Raw genomic sequence first — 13,749 nt, forward strand, 5'->3', positions numbered from 1 at the left:
AGTACAAAGTCTGGACTTCAATTCACTACTACCTGCCTCTTTTACCAATTACTGTTATCTCGCTAGCGCAGAGAGGCGGATTTTTTACGGTTTTCAATTTCACTTGAGCTTAAAATGTCTCCTCACGCGTTGTCTTGTTTCCTATCACACACAAATTACGCATGGCCGTGAAGAGTCTGAGATCTTATCTTAAAATAAAAATTCTTTCTCGGATGAATGGTCTTTGCTACGATCGACGGTGGACTGTTGTTGGCTGTCTATTGTCAAGAGACTGGGTAAGTCATCATCTATTATTTTCGATGAATTTCTTTTTAATAAGTCTCTCAAAGCAAAATGTCTGTCTTCTCAGCTAACGGCCAATCGGCTAGAGATCCCAGCCCTGTGCATGGTTTGCGCGGTTTTGTCTGCTTTCGTGAAAAAAGTTTTTTTACATGTGTTGATACCTATGTCATTCAACACTGCACGGCCACATCGCATGCTATTTTAAAGCAATTTCTTGTGTCTCTACCATGGCTAGAAACTCTTCTAATTTCGTTTCCCATTGCACAGTAAGACCAAAATCCGCAACTCAGAGCAGCCCCTCTGCAACAACTTCTGCTGGCTTGCCAATGAACTAATCATCCAGTAATAGGGGTATCCCGCTCGAATCTCTCAGATCGCGAGGGGGTTTCTAGGCCAGTTTTATTATCATCTACGTAGGCATCGTCGCTTGATACAACCATACTTGTACATGCGTGTTTTTCATTTCTGGTTTGCTCAGCCATCATGTCACATGAGATGAGCGTCATTTCATTTATCGAGCTCTTAGACTATCGCACAGTATTTTAAAAACTTAAACATCTCCCATCTGTGCTCACTGTTGCTAGCATTTTAAACTGAACGAACAAGGCAGCCACGGGGCTCTATGCCAAAGTACACTGAACTCGTATCAAGAATGGTCTATTGTTCCGGCTCAACTTCTCACAGTAAGTATGAAACAATAGTCCTTTTGTTATTTATAGCGCTGAGGGACTTTGGTCGAAGCGATGCGAAAGTTCATCGGAAAAAATTTACGGTGTATTTTTAACCTGTTTCTGCGTACTTTTTTTTATCGGACAGTTTGTTATCATGCTCGTGATAAACAAATCGGACTTCTGCTGCGCGGTTGTCCGATTTTGTCATCACTCGTATAATTACAGACCGAATTGGACTGAAGGTTTGTCATTGATTCACAGCTGGTCGTGATCAAGAACAAACCGACAAATTCACAAAGAAGTAAAATGACATACATAGACCATAATTTCGCAATTTCCCCCAGATTTCCTCCACTTTCCTACATTTTCCTACATTAAAATTGTTCATTCAACCGAAGGCAACTTTCTCTTTGGTTCGTCACACTGTTCGTGAGACCATGTAGCTAATTACTCACTAAAATAAGTTTTAAAATACGGAGCACCTGCCTTAAGACTCGCGAGAAAGTACAAAATCTGCTGTTTGAGTTAATCTTGAATTGCCGCACGTAAAGAGGGTTTCCCTATTGTTTGTTTGTTTTTTTAATACTCGAGTCTACGAATTAAAATCACTGAGGAGATGTAAAGCAAAAATGGGATTATCTGTAGGAACGGACTGAAAATGACATGTGCCATGTCTTAATTCGACGGTAAAGAATAATTATCCTTATATTCAATAAGTTATAGGTAACATTCATATAAAACCCTATGCCTCTATGTAACCCAACACACATCGATCATATCAGGCCTGCTTCGAAGACAAATAGCTTCTAAACGGTGTTCATAAGTTTGACCTCTTAATTGAGCTCTAAGTAGTTTCTTTGTGACTTTCAAAGCGGAAGACGTAAGCCCCTGTTGTACGTGCCTTGACAATTAATATGAGGCATGTTGGTTTTGAGATCCATGTCAGAACCCTCACATACAAATATTTATGTCTGATATTCCTTTCTGGCTGATTAGAAGAGATGCACTCGAAATCCGCATTAATATTCATAGCAAATCATTTTGAAATGGTTGAAAACAGAAGTGATCAGGATAACCTCTCTAGTTCATCAGGGTTCATCAGTCTCGGGCCACTGAATTCTAACACCGTTAGACTGGGGAAGCAACCTTATCGATCTCCAAAGGTATACCGTATTTCTTACTTTAGATCAACCTGAAAAAACGCTTGGATCAGTGCGGTTGAAAGGTAAACTTTTCCCTTTTTTTAATCTTCCTTTAGTACTAAGAGGCCACAAGTCTATTTGCTGACAGCGGACTTCAGTGCATTCTATCGCAGGTACGTTGAGTTGCCATAAGACGTTCAACGCTTCTTAACTCACAATAATTTGGAGGGAAACAAGTTGACTTTGTAAGGCGAATATATAGGCAGATCGATTTCCTGTTTCCAAACTAATTCTAATAACGTTACAGTCCATCAAAAATAGTTATATGCATGCGCCAACGGTGTCTTCAATAAGATATCATACATTATCTTTACTGTTAATTTTTATTTTACCGGATATTTAACTGAGAATAAAAGTTTTGTTATAACAAATATTATGTTATTGTTATCGTTTCTTTCTGATAATTTTCGTTATTGGTATTATGCGGAAAAATGAAGGAACCGTGCAGAAAATTGAAAATAGTAAAAAAAAAAACTATTTCTGAAAGTTATATTTATTCATCGGGACGGAACATGACGAAGGAGAAGATGACGAATGAGAAACACTTTCGTCATAAAGGCAAACCAACAACAAAGACCAGTTTTTATTTATTTTGAGGAAGGGAATGCTTAATACTCCTATGCACAAATGCTTAACCATCACTTCAATGCTAAGATTTTTTCATTAGTGTTATTTACGGAGAAAATCAAAAAGTCCTGCTGCATTCCTTTTCCTGTTTCCAGTATTTCCGTTCCTGTTCACAGCTTCAGTGACGCCCCGAAAAATCATCGACTTAACCAAACTGAACTTAGTTTAAAATAAACAAAAAAAATATATATTTGTTTCCTTTGAATTCAAAATCTATTACTCTCATCACACCCCAGGTTGGTATAGCATAAGATTTTAGGGGGCCATGGGTGTTCCATTTACTGATTATTTATGCAGTAATAACAGTTTTTTCCTATTCAACTTTAGCGACAGAAAAAAAGGGAATAAAGATGAAACCAGAAAACGAATGGATCATCACAGTACTCTACGCAATCACGATGCTCCTAGCGTTTGCAGGGAATAGTTTTCTCATCTACATCGTGTGGAAGAAACCTGAAGTCAGATCACTGACAAGCTTTATGTTCGTCAACATGGCCATCGCTGATTTGCTTGTAACCTTGGTAGTGATGCCCTGGTCGATTTCCATGATATATACAAGTGGTTTGTGGATGATCCCGGGAGTATTTGGAAAGGTCATGTGCAAAGGTGTTGTATACATTGCCTATGTCACTTTAACAGCATCCATCCTCTGCCTGACTTTCATGGCGATCGACAGGTACTATGCCATCGTTCATCCCCTCCGCCGCCATCTTTGGTTTCGAAAGCCTAAACTAACCGTTCCATTTATTTGGATCGGGTCACTGGTCTCCATGTCCATTTTTCTTGTTGTTCAAACCGTGGAGGACCACAATTCCCAATGCATGCTATCTGTTTACATCTTGGGTGATCCAGATAGGGCTCTTCGAGGAATATACCTCCTCCTTTTCGTCGTCAACTATCTCATTCCCTTGGTCATTATTTCTTTCCTGTATACCATCACTGCATGGAATTTATGGTTCAATGTTGCACCTGGAGTGAATACTTTGATAGGAAATCGAGCGCAACAAGAAACCTCCAAGAGAAGAGTGGTTCGGATGCTTATTATTGTTACCTGTGCCTTTGCCCTATGTTGGCTCCCACCACAAGTGGTCCACATGATGTACGTCATTCACGCATCTAAGGCTGACCAACACATACAGCCGATTGTCAGCTTTGTGTGTTTTTGGTTTGGACACGCCAACAGTGCCGTTAACCCATGGCTGTACATTTTTCTGAGCACCAAGATAAATACTGCATTTACTAGGATCGTCAGTAGAAAAAGCAGCCGGTTGCCTTCAAGTACCACTATCAAAAGATCAGATGCCGTCTTACCACCTGAAAATGAAGCAATCCAGAAAGAATCAAGAGTATAATCTCTCTCATAACATGAAACTTTTATTACTAATTTGGTAACTGTGAGATGGAAACTCGCTTAAAACAGATTTGCGTATTACTAATTAGATAATATGATACAAACACCTATATACGGTTTCATAAAAGTTACTGTAGCAATCCGAGTAATTTCATGAGAAATTGATAATTGCAACTAATTTCGACAAGAACCGTTCTATCGGCTGGTAGGAATAAAAAGGGGGATCCGTTGCAGAGTGAACTATAGGAAGAGGCATACTGGCATTGCTTCTTTGATGTTTGAGGCAGTGTAGTGAGGGTGCTGAAATAGTGATCTGGTGTTCACGGGTGCAAGCCCTCTACCTTATGACTCGCTGGTTTGTTCTCGTTTTTCCTTCGGGTCGATTCCGTGACTCGCTTTGTATACAGCCAACTGGTGTGCCCACTGCTGGTTGGGATTTTTAAACATGATTATTTACAACGTCTGTTTTCCAATTTGATTGAAATGGCTATGAAAGCCCCATAGGGGTACTGTTCAAAAAGGAAAAACTGACATGTTTTTTCAGTGCTCCGCGTAGCATTAATTAAGAGTATTTCCTTACCGTTTTCGCGATAATAATGTAACAAACTATTTCAGTTTATAATTAGCTGTCTTGAAAGGAGATTTGTAACAGCCTTCGGTTATGACATACACAATTAAAGCAAAATAAGTGCTGATGGACCAAGAATCGTCTCATTCTGTTTAGATTTGGGCGCGCCAACCACTTGGCCACCCGATCTCCCTTAAGGTTGTAATGTTTGTTCTTTCTTTTTCGTCTGAATTTTTTCTGAAATAACGCAATCTTGAACAAAAAAAAAACCCAAAAAGGAAAAGAGAAAATGGAGCTAATATTCAGGGGCTTGGACATCTCAGAAGAGTATAGAGAAATAGAGTTCAATTTTCAGAACTATAGTATAGTAATATTGAGACGATAGGCGCTGTCAAACGAGGTATTTCACTAGCTTACTAGCGAGCTAACTAATTAGCGCGCGCGAAAAGCGCAATTCATCTGTCCGCTATATACTAATTTGTTTTGTTTATTCATAATTTTCTCATCGATACTAATCAATCTTTCCCTCACAGTTTTCTTTAATTCTGTTGCACACAATGATAGTTTCAGCTGAAATCCAAGTGAGAGCTCTGTGTAATGGGGCATTAGTTTTGTTTTTCAGGTTTCCAATTTCATAGAGACAAAATGGGGACAATATGAAAAAATGAGATTTTCAAGGGGAGCTCAGCAATCCCTCTACAGAATACCATAAGGAAATATGCACTTTATTTAAAAACGAGCAAGCCGCTGGGAACCTGAAAAACTTCGTTAAGAATTTGAACGTCAGACCTTCCCATGGGGCCTTAAACTACGGAGCTGCGTTACAAGGCAGTCCAGCATAGTGATAAGATCGGCAATCAATACTTGCTTAAATATTCATCAGAAACTTTCGAGGGGGAGGGGAGGAGACTCTTAGTAGGAGGAGTGGGAGCAATCGCCTCCTCACATGTAGCTGTGGCCTGAGTTCTACTCCCCAGCGATTCTGGCGATACTTGTGGGTTGACCTGGTTACTGTGTTTTTTTTTCTTTCGCCATACTAATTTTTCTCCTAATATTGATAACATCTATATCATTTTAGGATTATCTAGAAAAAATAAGAATTCCCGTGAAGAAAATAACCGCGAGTGCTCTAAGAGAAGAAGTCGAAAAAAATACAGAACAAGGAAAGTCTCAGTGAACACGACGAAACAAGTGTCAAATTTCTAGAAGAGGCTATCAATTGCGTACCTCTGGCAAATGAGGATGGAGCTGATTTTGAAAATGCCGCTTTCATTTTCAACCCTCCAGCCGGGCACTTTATTGTTATAGTATGCAGGAAAGGGTAATTGGGAATATTGCTTTTCCGAGGATGGCAGCAACAATATAACCTGTAAATGTGTCCGCAAACACTGGCTGATGTACCTCTGGAACAAAGGCACATTTGGTTTTTCTAGTATCACCTTGTTATTGTTTCTTGCTGAAATAGTCATCAAGGCTTTTAGGTCTAATTAAGTGTAATCTTGGAGAACTAAATATACTCACTCACTTCAAGAACGCTTTCCAAACTATTTTGTGTTTTCCAAAATAGCACATTTTTGGATAAATTAATGATTTTCCTCTACAAGTTTTGGTAATCACTTAAAAAGTAATCAAACCTAGCGGAAAAAATTTAAAATAAATTGAAATTTTACATTTTCCTCTGCAATATTTAGCGTGTCCGTAAGAAACTATGTGTTAATGGACAATCATGAAAAGATGCAGAGGAAATCCGTCTAATCTGCCAACAGTCAGTCACTGAATGTTGCAGAAATTTTGCAACCTCTCATGCACTGAGTGTTGCAGAGATTCTGCAACCACTAGGCCACTGGATGTCGCAGAAATTCTGCTACCACTCACGCACTGGATGTTGCTGAAATTCTGCAACCATTTATACACTGGGTGTTGCAGAAATTCTGTGACCACTAATACTCAAAGTGTTGCAGAAATTATGCGATCACTCATATACTGGGTGTCACAAAAATTCTGTGACAACTCCGTACACTGGGTGTCACAGAAATTCTGTGACCACTCATACACTGAGTGTTGCAGAAATTCTGCAACAACTCATTCGCTGGGTGTCACAGAAATTCTGCAACCACTCATTCACAAGGTATCGCAGAAATTCTGTGAGCACTCATACACTGAATTTCACAGAAACACAGTGACCACTCATACACTAGATGTTCCAGTAATTCACTCATGGATACAGGAATATAAAAGTCTTTCTCTAACTAGTCAATAGCAGATGCCACAAATATTCTGTCAATTAACTTTCAACAGAAATTATGTTACCTAAAATAGCACATGGCTTAATGCCACATGATTAAATTCGAATATTAAAATGTTAGAAAAGTAAGCAATAAACCAAACAGTTTAAGTCACATCACTTTATTTTATGACCGAATACAAAAAAATTAATGAAAAATATCATTAATTTAATACAATTGAAGTTTGTTATACAGCAAATAAGCAATCCACTCTAGGCAAAATATATTTACTAGTCACAATTTCGGTCCTTTGACCTATTTTAAAAGATTTGTATATGTGATAAATAGAGAGCAAATATATCATTTAAATCTTGCACTGTCTTGAAAAAGACTACAGGGAAATTAATGCTCAACCTTCTAATGAAAACTTTATTCCCTATTCAGAGGAAAACTAAATTAACAGTATCACAGATTTTAATTAATATCAATGTTTACAGTTAGTATTTATGCTACATCTGTATCTCAATTAAAGGGCGAAAATAAGCTTCTAGGAAAAAACAATCCTCCCTCTCTGTCAGCTGCAACTTTTTTCAGAATCATAAAAATCAAACCGTGCAATGTTGCCTTATAAGTCACAAACCAATGAAAAGGATAATGTACTGCAGACCCACTTTACAAAGCCATTGTGAGGGCGCTTTCTGGTTTTGGCCGGGTTCTACATTGAAAACAACGACGGAATCCAAGAAATCTGAAATAATTCACTCATTTCCATCGAAGTGTAATTCAACCGAAGTGAATTAAGCATCGTATCAATCTTCGCAACAACAAAATTGGCCTAAAACGTGCTTTTATCAAAAGTTTGTGGGTTCTTCATCTCCAATCCAGGAATGAAAACATACAATTCGTAAATAAGTGATAGACTCAGAGATGACGATTCGATAAGCGTTTGGTAAAATTGTATTCATATCGATGAGATCGCAAACTTGTGTTTGGCAAACAAAGTTTCGCTCAGACCATTTATCGTTACCTAGTCTATATTTATCGTTACTCGATCGCTCTGACGAAGGGCGAACGCCCGAAACGTCGGCCTTTAAACTCTTTAAGGTGGCCAATTCACGTTATCAACTCTGTTGATAACACTTCTGATCTCTTAACCTTGAAATTTGAAAAGTTATCGACACTGGACTGCTTGTGATACTTTGTATTCAGGTGTTTTTAGCTTTACCTTCAATTTCTAATTGACTCTCAAAATCCGGAATTATTTTTCCATAAATGAAAGATCCTACATTCAAAGGATTGATTGAATCATCGAAGTCAACCCAGTGATCTTCATTGGGAAGTCTTTCCTCTGGTGGGGATTCCCGTACCGGTATGCTCGCCATCATCGATTGAAATATTTTTGTTCGACTGATACATGCCAACTCCACCCAGAGTCTGACAAGAGCGCATAGCAAACAAAACTGACTAAAGCCTAATTATACGATTATTAGGATATTGGGAGCAGATGTTAGCGGTTTGTAGAACAATAGGTTGAAGGGACTTTTGTCCCTCGTTGGTGAAATTGCACAGTGCACAGCTTACGAGTTCTAATCGAAATATTAAACCTTTGCTCGCCGATGAGGTATATAGTGTATACGAATGGAGACTTCACATCTTTAACCAGGCCTACCGTAAGCGCTAAGCCTGTGAAGGTTAGTATTCATTAAGCGAAATCGGTGCTTCTTAAAATCGCTGGCGTCGCGGCTCTTTAGTCTTATAATTAACCATAATTGAGTGCATGCCTAATGTGCCGCCAGTGTACTTATAGCCCGCCGGGACAAAGAAAAATAGATCTGTTTCCTTAGTATGGAAAATTAAAAAATTTAAAAATTTAAAAGGGTTTAGTATGTACAAGGCTTTACAATTGCAAGGCATTTCGAAGTATGGCGCATTAAAATAATACAACCAGCAGCTGCGTATCTGTACAGAACAGGAACAAGAGTTGACCATTTCTCCAAAAATAATCGGTGCCGAATCTTTGCAAGAGTCATCACAATCATTGCTGGACCCTCTAGAGAATCATTTTCTAAGAGGAAACTTAAGGTATGAATAAACTGGTGCATCACTTAGGTTTGCACGTGACGCGTGATGAAGGCCAAAGTTAAAACGCGACGCGTGAATTTTGCTCAAAGGTTATTCGTGAATTTACGAGATTGTATGAGGCCTGAAGTATACTTAAACCCTGAATTCTTTTTTTTTCATAGCGTGAAAACCTCGATTTCCCTGAAACCATTTACATAAGAGGAGAGGTTAGAAATTTTCCCTTTTATATCCGTGACACTTGAACTGATTTTTCAAAAATTCGTCGTTGGCCTGCAATATCTTACCAGTTCTCTCTCAGCTCGAATTAGTTCCAACGAATTCACGGAAGGGATCCGTTTCAATTTGCTTCAGTAAACCCACGGTTATACAAAAGCTTTAGTAAAGCTAAACTTCGATAAAACATTATCTGCTCAAAAGTCAAGCTAGTCTTGTTACACCAACACCTGTTCAAATCACAGCCAAGATAGTGTTGATGAATTCGTACATCCTGTTTTGAAAATGTCCATGTAATGTAAATTCACTTTCTTTTAATTTTTCAGATCCATACATACAGAAGGAGACCTTACAAACCCCTGTAATTGAACACTGGTCTGTTTCAAGGCAAATGACACCTAGGCATCTCTGTGTGAACAGTGAAAGAGTAATTTTCTTGGATACTACTGGATCCACAGTGCTACATTGCCTTGTGAACAGAAGGAAGAGGAGTCAAAAATCTTCACTCTTGTATCGTCATATTTTTACGTTGTTTACGCTCATTTATTGGATTATTCATTGCAAGAAATGTGGAGAAAAAGCCCTGCATGCAATAATGCACGGTTCTAATATTTTTCTTACTTAACCCTTTAACTCCCATGAGTGACCAAGACAGAATTTCTCCTTACCAAATCAATACAATATCAAACAGGCAAGTGATAAGAAAAAACAAATATATCAGCTAGGGGATTATTAGTTGATCCAATACCAAATTCTCAGAGCTAACATCATAAGAGTTGTATAGCAGACAGTAAGGAGAATTACTAATGAGATCTTGGGAGTGAAAGGGTTAAGGAAAACAGTGAGATATCGAGGAATCCCAAACAAAAAATTGTTTCAGTTGATTTCCTAGCCTTTCAGTATCACTTATTCTGTTCTTTTGACTTTGTACTTTTTATTTTATTTTTGGTTTATCAAGAATTGCAAAGCTTCTGTGATAGACATTCAGTTAGAAAAAAAAAAAAAAACGTGCACATGTTAATAAAACGGTGGTGGAGTGTTTGGTGCAAATTCACACATTACGGCGAAAAAGTTTCCTGAATTTGGACACAACCAAGTCAAATTATTTCCTAATTTTAACATGCCTATTATTGGATTACATATCAATGTTGTGGAATATAATTGCCCCTTGTCAACTTGGCTTTGCTGCCTGATTTTGGCATTGATGAAATAATAACACGAATATATCTATTCCCAAGCTGGGCTTCGTCCTGATAAATTAGGTTCCAGGGGCTAAGAATCAAAATAATAGACTTATTAATTTGACAAATTAAAACATCCTGTTTACGACACCGATCGTTATTTCTTTGTTGAGGTCAATTCTGTTCATTAGTAAATATCCTGAGAAAGATATTTTGTAAGTTTATCATACAAATCTCACGAAACGTCCACAGATTGAGAGACAAGCGATGCTACAGCGTCAGACGAGTATTCACCTTTCAAAAAAAAAAAAAAAAGAAAAACCATCAGACATCAATCATGTTTCAAAACACTTCATTAACCGTGGAAATTTTCGTGCAAATTTCTATGTTTACAGCAATGAAGGCTTTTTACGCTTTCAACAACGTTAATTTAACTCAATCTGAAAAACTGCCCTGTTTAATTTTATGGGATCGTGAATATTTTGCGCTGGTATGACTTTCCTGAAGGTAAAAGGATACCAGCGATCAATGTATTTGATCTTAAGTCTGAGTACAACTAATACTTTAAAACATTGAAATTAAGGTCTGAGTTCATCAGAGAGGACGTCGATGTGTGGTAAAAACGTCAGTTACACAATCGCCTGCAGCTGAAATAACAACTATTTTTCAATCTTACGATCTGACATTATAAGTGCGCGATGTCTGAGCAGACAGACGGACCAAGAAATTGAATCTGTTTGTCAAAAAACGGTATAGTCTGTATCTCAGTCACTAAAAGAGGATTCTTAAAAGTTTGCCGTTATGAGAGTCCAAAGAGTAACCTCTGAAAAGTGTCTTAAAATTTGTTAACATATTCGACCCCAAGGTCTTTCCAAATACTACTTGAAAACTTTTTGGAACCCTCGCGAACACAGCGAACATTGGTGAATGTTTCACGTAACAAACCTGCCAAATGTTGGGTTTTACGTCTTCCCAAAGTTTGTCTAAGGCAGGTGGCCCTGTTGGCGAAATCGATTTCGTATGAACAAGCGCAAAATGTGAACACGAAGAAGAAAGACTTCCAGCCTAATCGAGACAAAACAGATTTAAGTCTATTCTTAGAGTGAAGTTGTGATGTGCAGCCCAAGCTTCAAATTTCCTCGGCTCAAATGATATATATTCTTGCTTAGCAATAACCGTATGTAAAACACAACCTTTAGGATTATATCAGTAATAAGTTTGACAACAAACTAATTTTTCCTTACCGATGTCATTCTCGACTTATTATTTCCCATAATTTGAAGATATGGCTAGCAAGCTCAGGAAATAAGTCGATTGACTCAATTTTCAGCCAAGGAATTTTGTCAATGGGAAACACCCCTGTAACATTAAGAAGGCCAGCTGCCCAAGTGGTGGAAAGCTTGCTAAGCCTCTGTGGACCAGAGCCCTTAGAGTGTAACTTTCGCAGAAACTCGGTATAGCTTAACTGTCATAAGCTATCTCATCGCATCATGGGAAGTTCCAACAGCAGATTATCATTTGTAAGTAAAACCCTGCAATACGTTTGCTATGAATCGCGAAAGTGATTTTGTTTATTCTGAACTTAACATACAGCCGCATTAACCCTTACGAAGCTTCAGAATCCCAATTTTAAATCGCCATCAACCAATTTAAGAAATTTTTGGTTGGTTTTAAGTAAATTCTCAGGCGGTTCAAGTTCATGATACGAAACCAACGCGAATCAGCGAGACTTTGCCGAACAAATCATAATTATAGTAGTCTTGTTGATGAAGACTTTCCCTGTCTGATAGCGTCACGTTTAAATCGTATCGGCCAAATGATTCATTCGACAGGGCGAAAAAGTAAGGCCCTGTCTACTAAGCCTGGCCCGGCTATGCCTAGCAAATTTTGAGTATGCAACGTTTGGCGTTTGGAGCAACTTTTTGCAGATTAGCAACATCGAACAATTTTTTTGCCTCTCCGAGCAAGTTTTGAGCAAAACGTAGGTTCGGTACACACCGCGTACCGTAAAAAAGTCAACTATTTCATGGATAACTTAAATAAATTCAAAGTTACCGAACGTTTATCAATTTTTCTGAACACATGACCTGACACTCGACAACGTTTCACAGGCCTATTGAGTTCCGTTTTACCCTAGAGTATCCTTAGGTTCCGCCCAAATTTGAGAGCAACCTTTTAAAGGTGAGTAATAAATTATTTTTCTTGATCCTTGGCTCTAGGAACCGTTTTCGAAAAAGTTGCGGATTCATTAGCCGTATTCATGGAATACATGTGGACGAAAAGCCAAACCACAGCGAGAAAATTGCGGATATACTGAAAAATATCCGGATACTTGTGGACGGGGCCTAAGTCCGTCTGTGAGATTTAATGTGAGCCGAATTTACGTAATTTCCATGTAAAATGCCAGCTTCTATTCAGTTTTAAATTTGGAAAGTTTGAATCGAATGCGACTCCAGTCATGACTAGCATTAATGCATTACTCATTTGTTACCACATTTACCCAGATATTCACAGTTGCAGATTCAAGGACGCAATGAAAACGCACAATGAAAACGCTCGACAACGAGAGCAGTAAGGCAGTATTCATTAATCGTCACTGCCTAAAATGAGAGTTTATTTATTTATTTTTCACTCTTTCTCTTTCTTTCTTCGTACTTTCTCTTCCTTTTTCTCTTTCACTTTGGAAGAGATATTCGGTTTTTGAAGATGAAGAAGCATTAGGTTGCAAAGAAATGGTTCGCTCGTTAGCCAAGATTGATTTCGGAATATAACAAATGAAATTCATGAGCTGGAATTGGATATAGACAGACTTAATGAAAAAAATATCGGGTGCTTTAACTGTAACTTTATCGTGACATTTCTCTTCAACAAAAACAATATTTCTGTTGCAAAAACCTAGAAAAGTCATTTTCTTCATGCCAAGACGATTTGGTCGAATGTTTTCTCGTTTCAAAAGAGCCATCTTCACTCGGAATTACATTTGGTGCATATCCAGAATGCAATGTTTAAAACACGCTTGAGTCAACATTGTTCGTAGCAGGAGTCATGCGCATGTGCTTATTCGCACAGGTACATTTTGGTAAAGTTAAGAGTTGAGGTCGTAACAGAGTGCTGAGCAGCTACTCGATGCATTTCTATAACTAACAAGACGTAGTAATTCAAACCGCGCATGGAATCAAAAATATAATAATCCTGGCCCTCAGACCTTTCGTGAGTGTTTTAAATTGAACAGCTGAGATATCGCGGTGATTATATCTCGATCGTTTGCTATCGTTGTGGACCCGAACAAGTTTGATTCCTACAATGAACTTCGAATTACACGTATGTCGAGTGTGTTGCCCTTTTTT

At 38.2% G+C, this 13,749-nt stretch overlaps 1 pseudogene; it reads left to right on the forward strand.

Annotated features, from left to right (window-relative positions):
* The first annotated feature begins 216 nt into the window (after positions 1-216).
* On the forward strand, positions 217-4,134 carry LOC131768664 (prolactin-releasing peptide receptor-like; annotated as a pseudogene).
* Positions 4,135-13,749: the final 9,615 nt, after the last annotated feature.

This window comes from Pocillopora verrucosa, chromosome 6, assembly GCF_036669915.1.
Source record: "Pocillopora verrucosa isolate sample1 chromosome 6, ASM3666991v2, whole genome shotgun sequence".
Classification (NCBI taxonomy): Eukaryota; Metazoa; Cnidaria; class Anthozoa; order Scleractinia; family Pocilloporidae; genus Pocillopora; species Pocillopora verrucosa.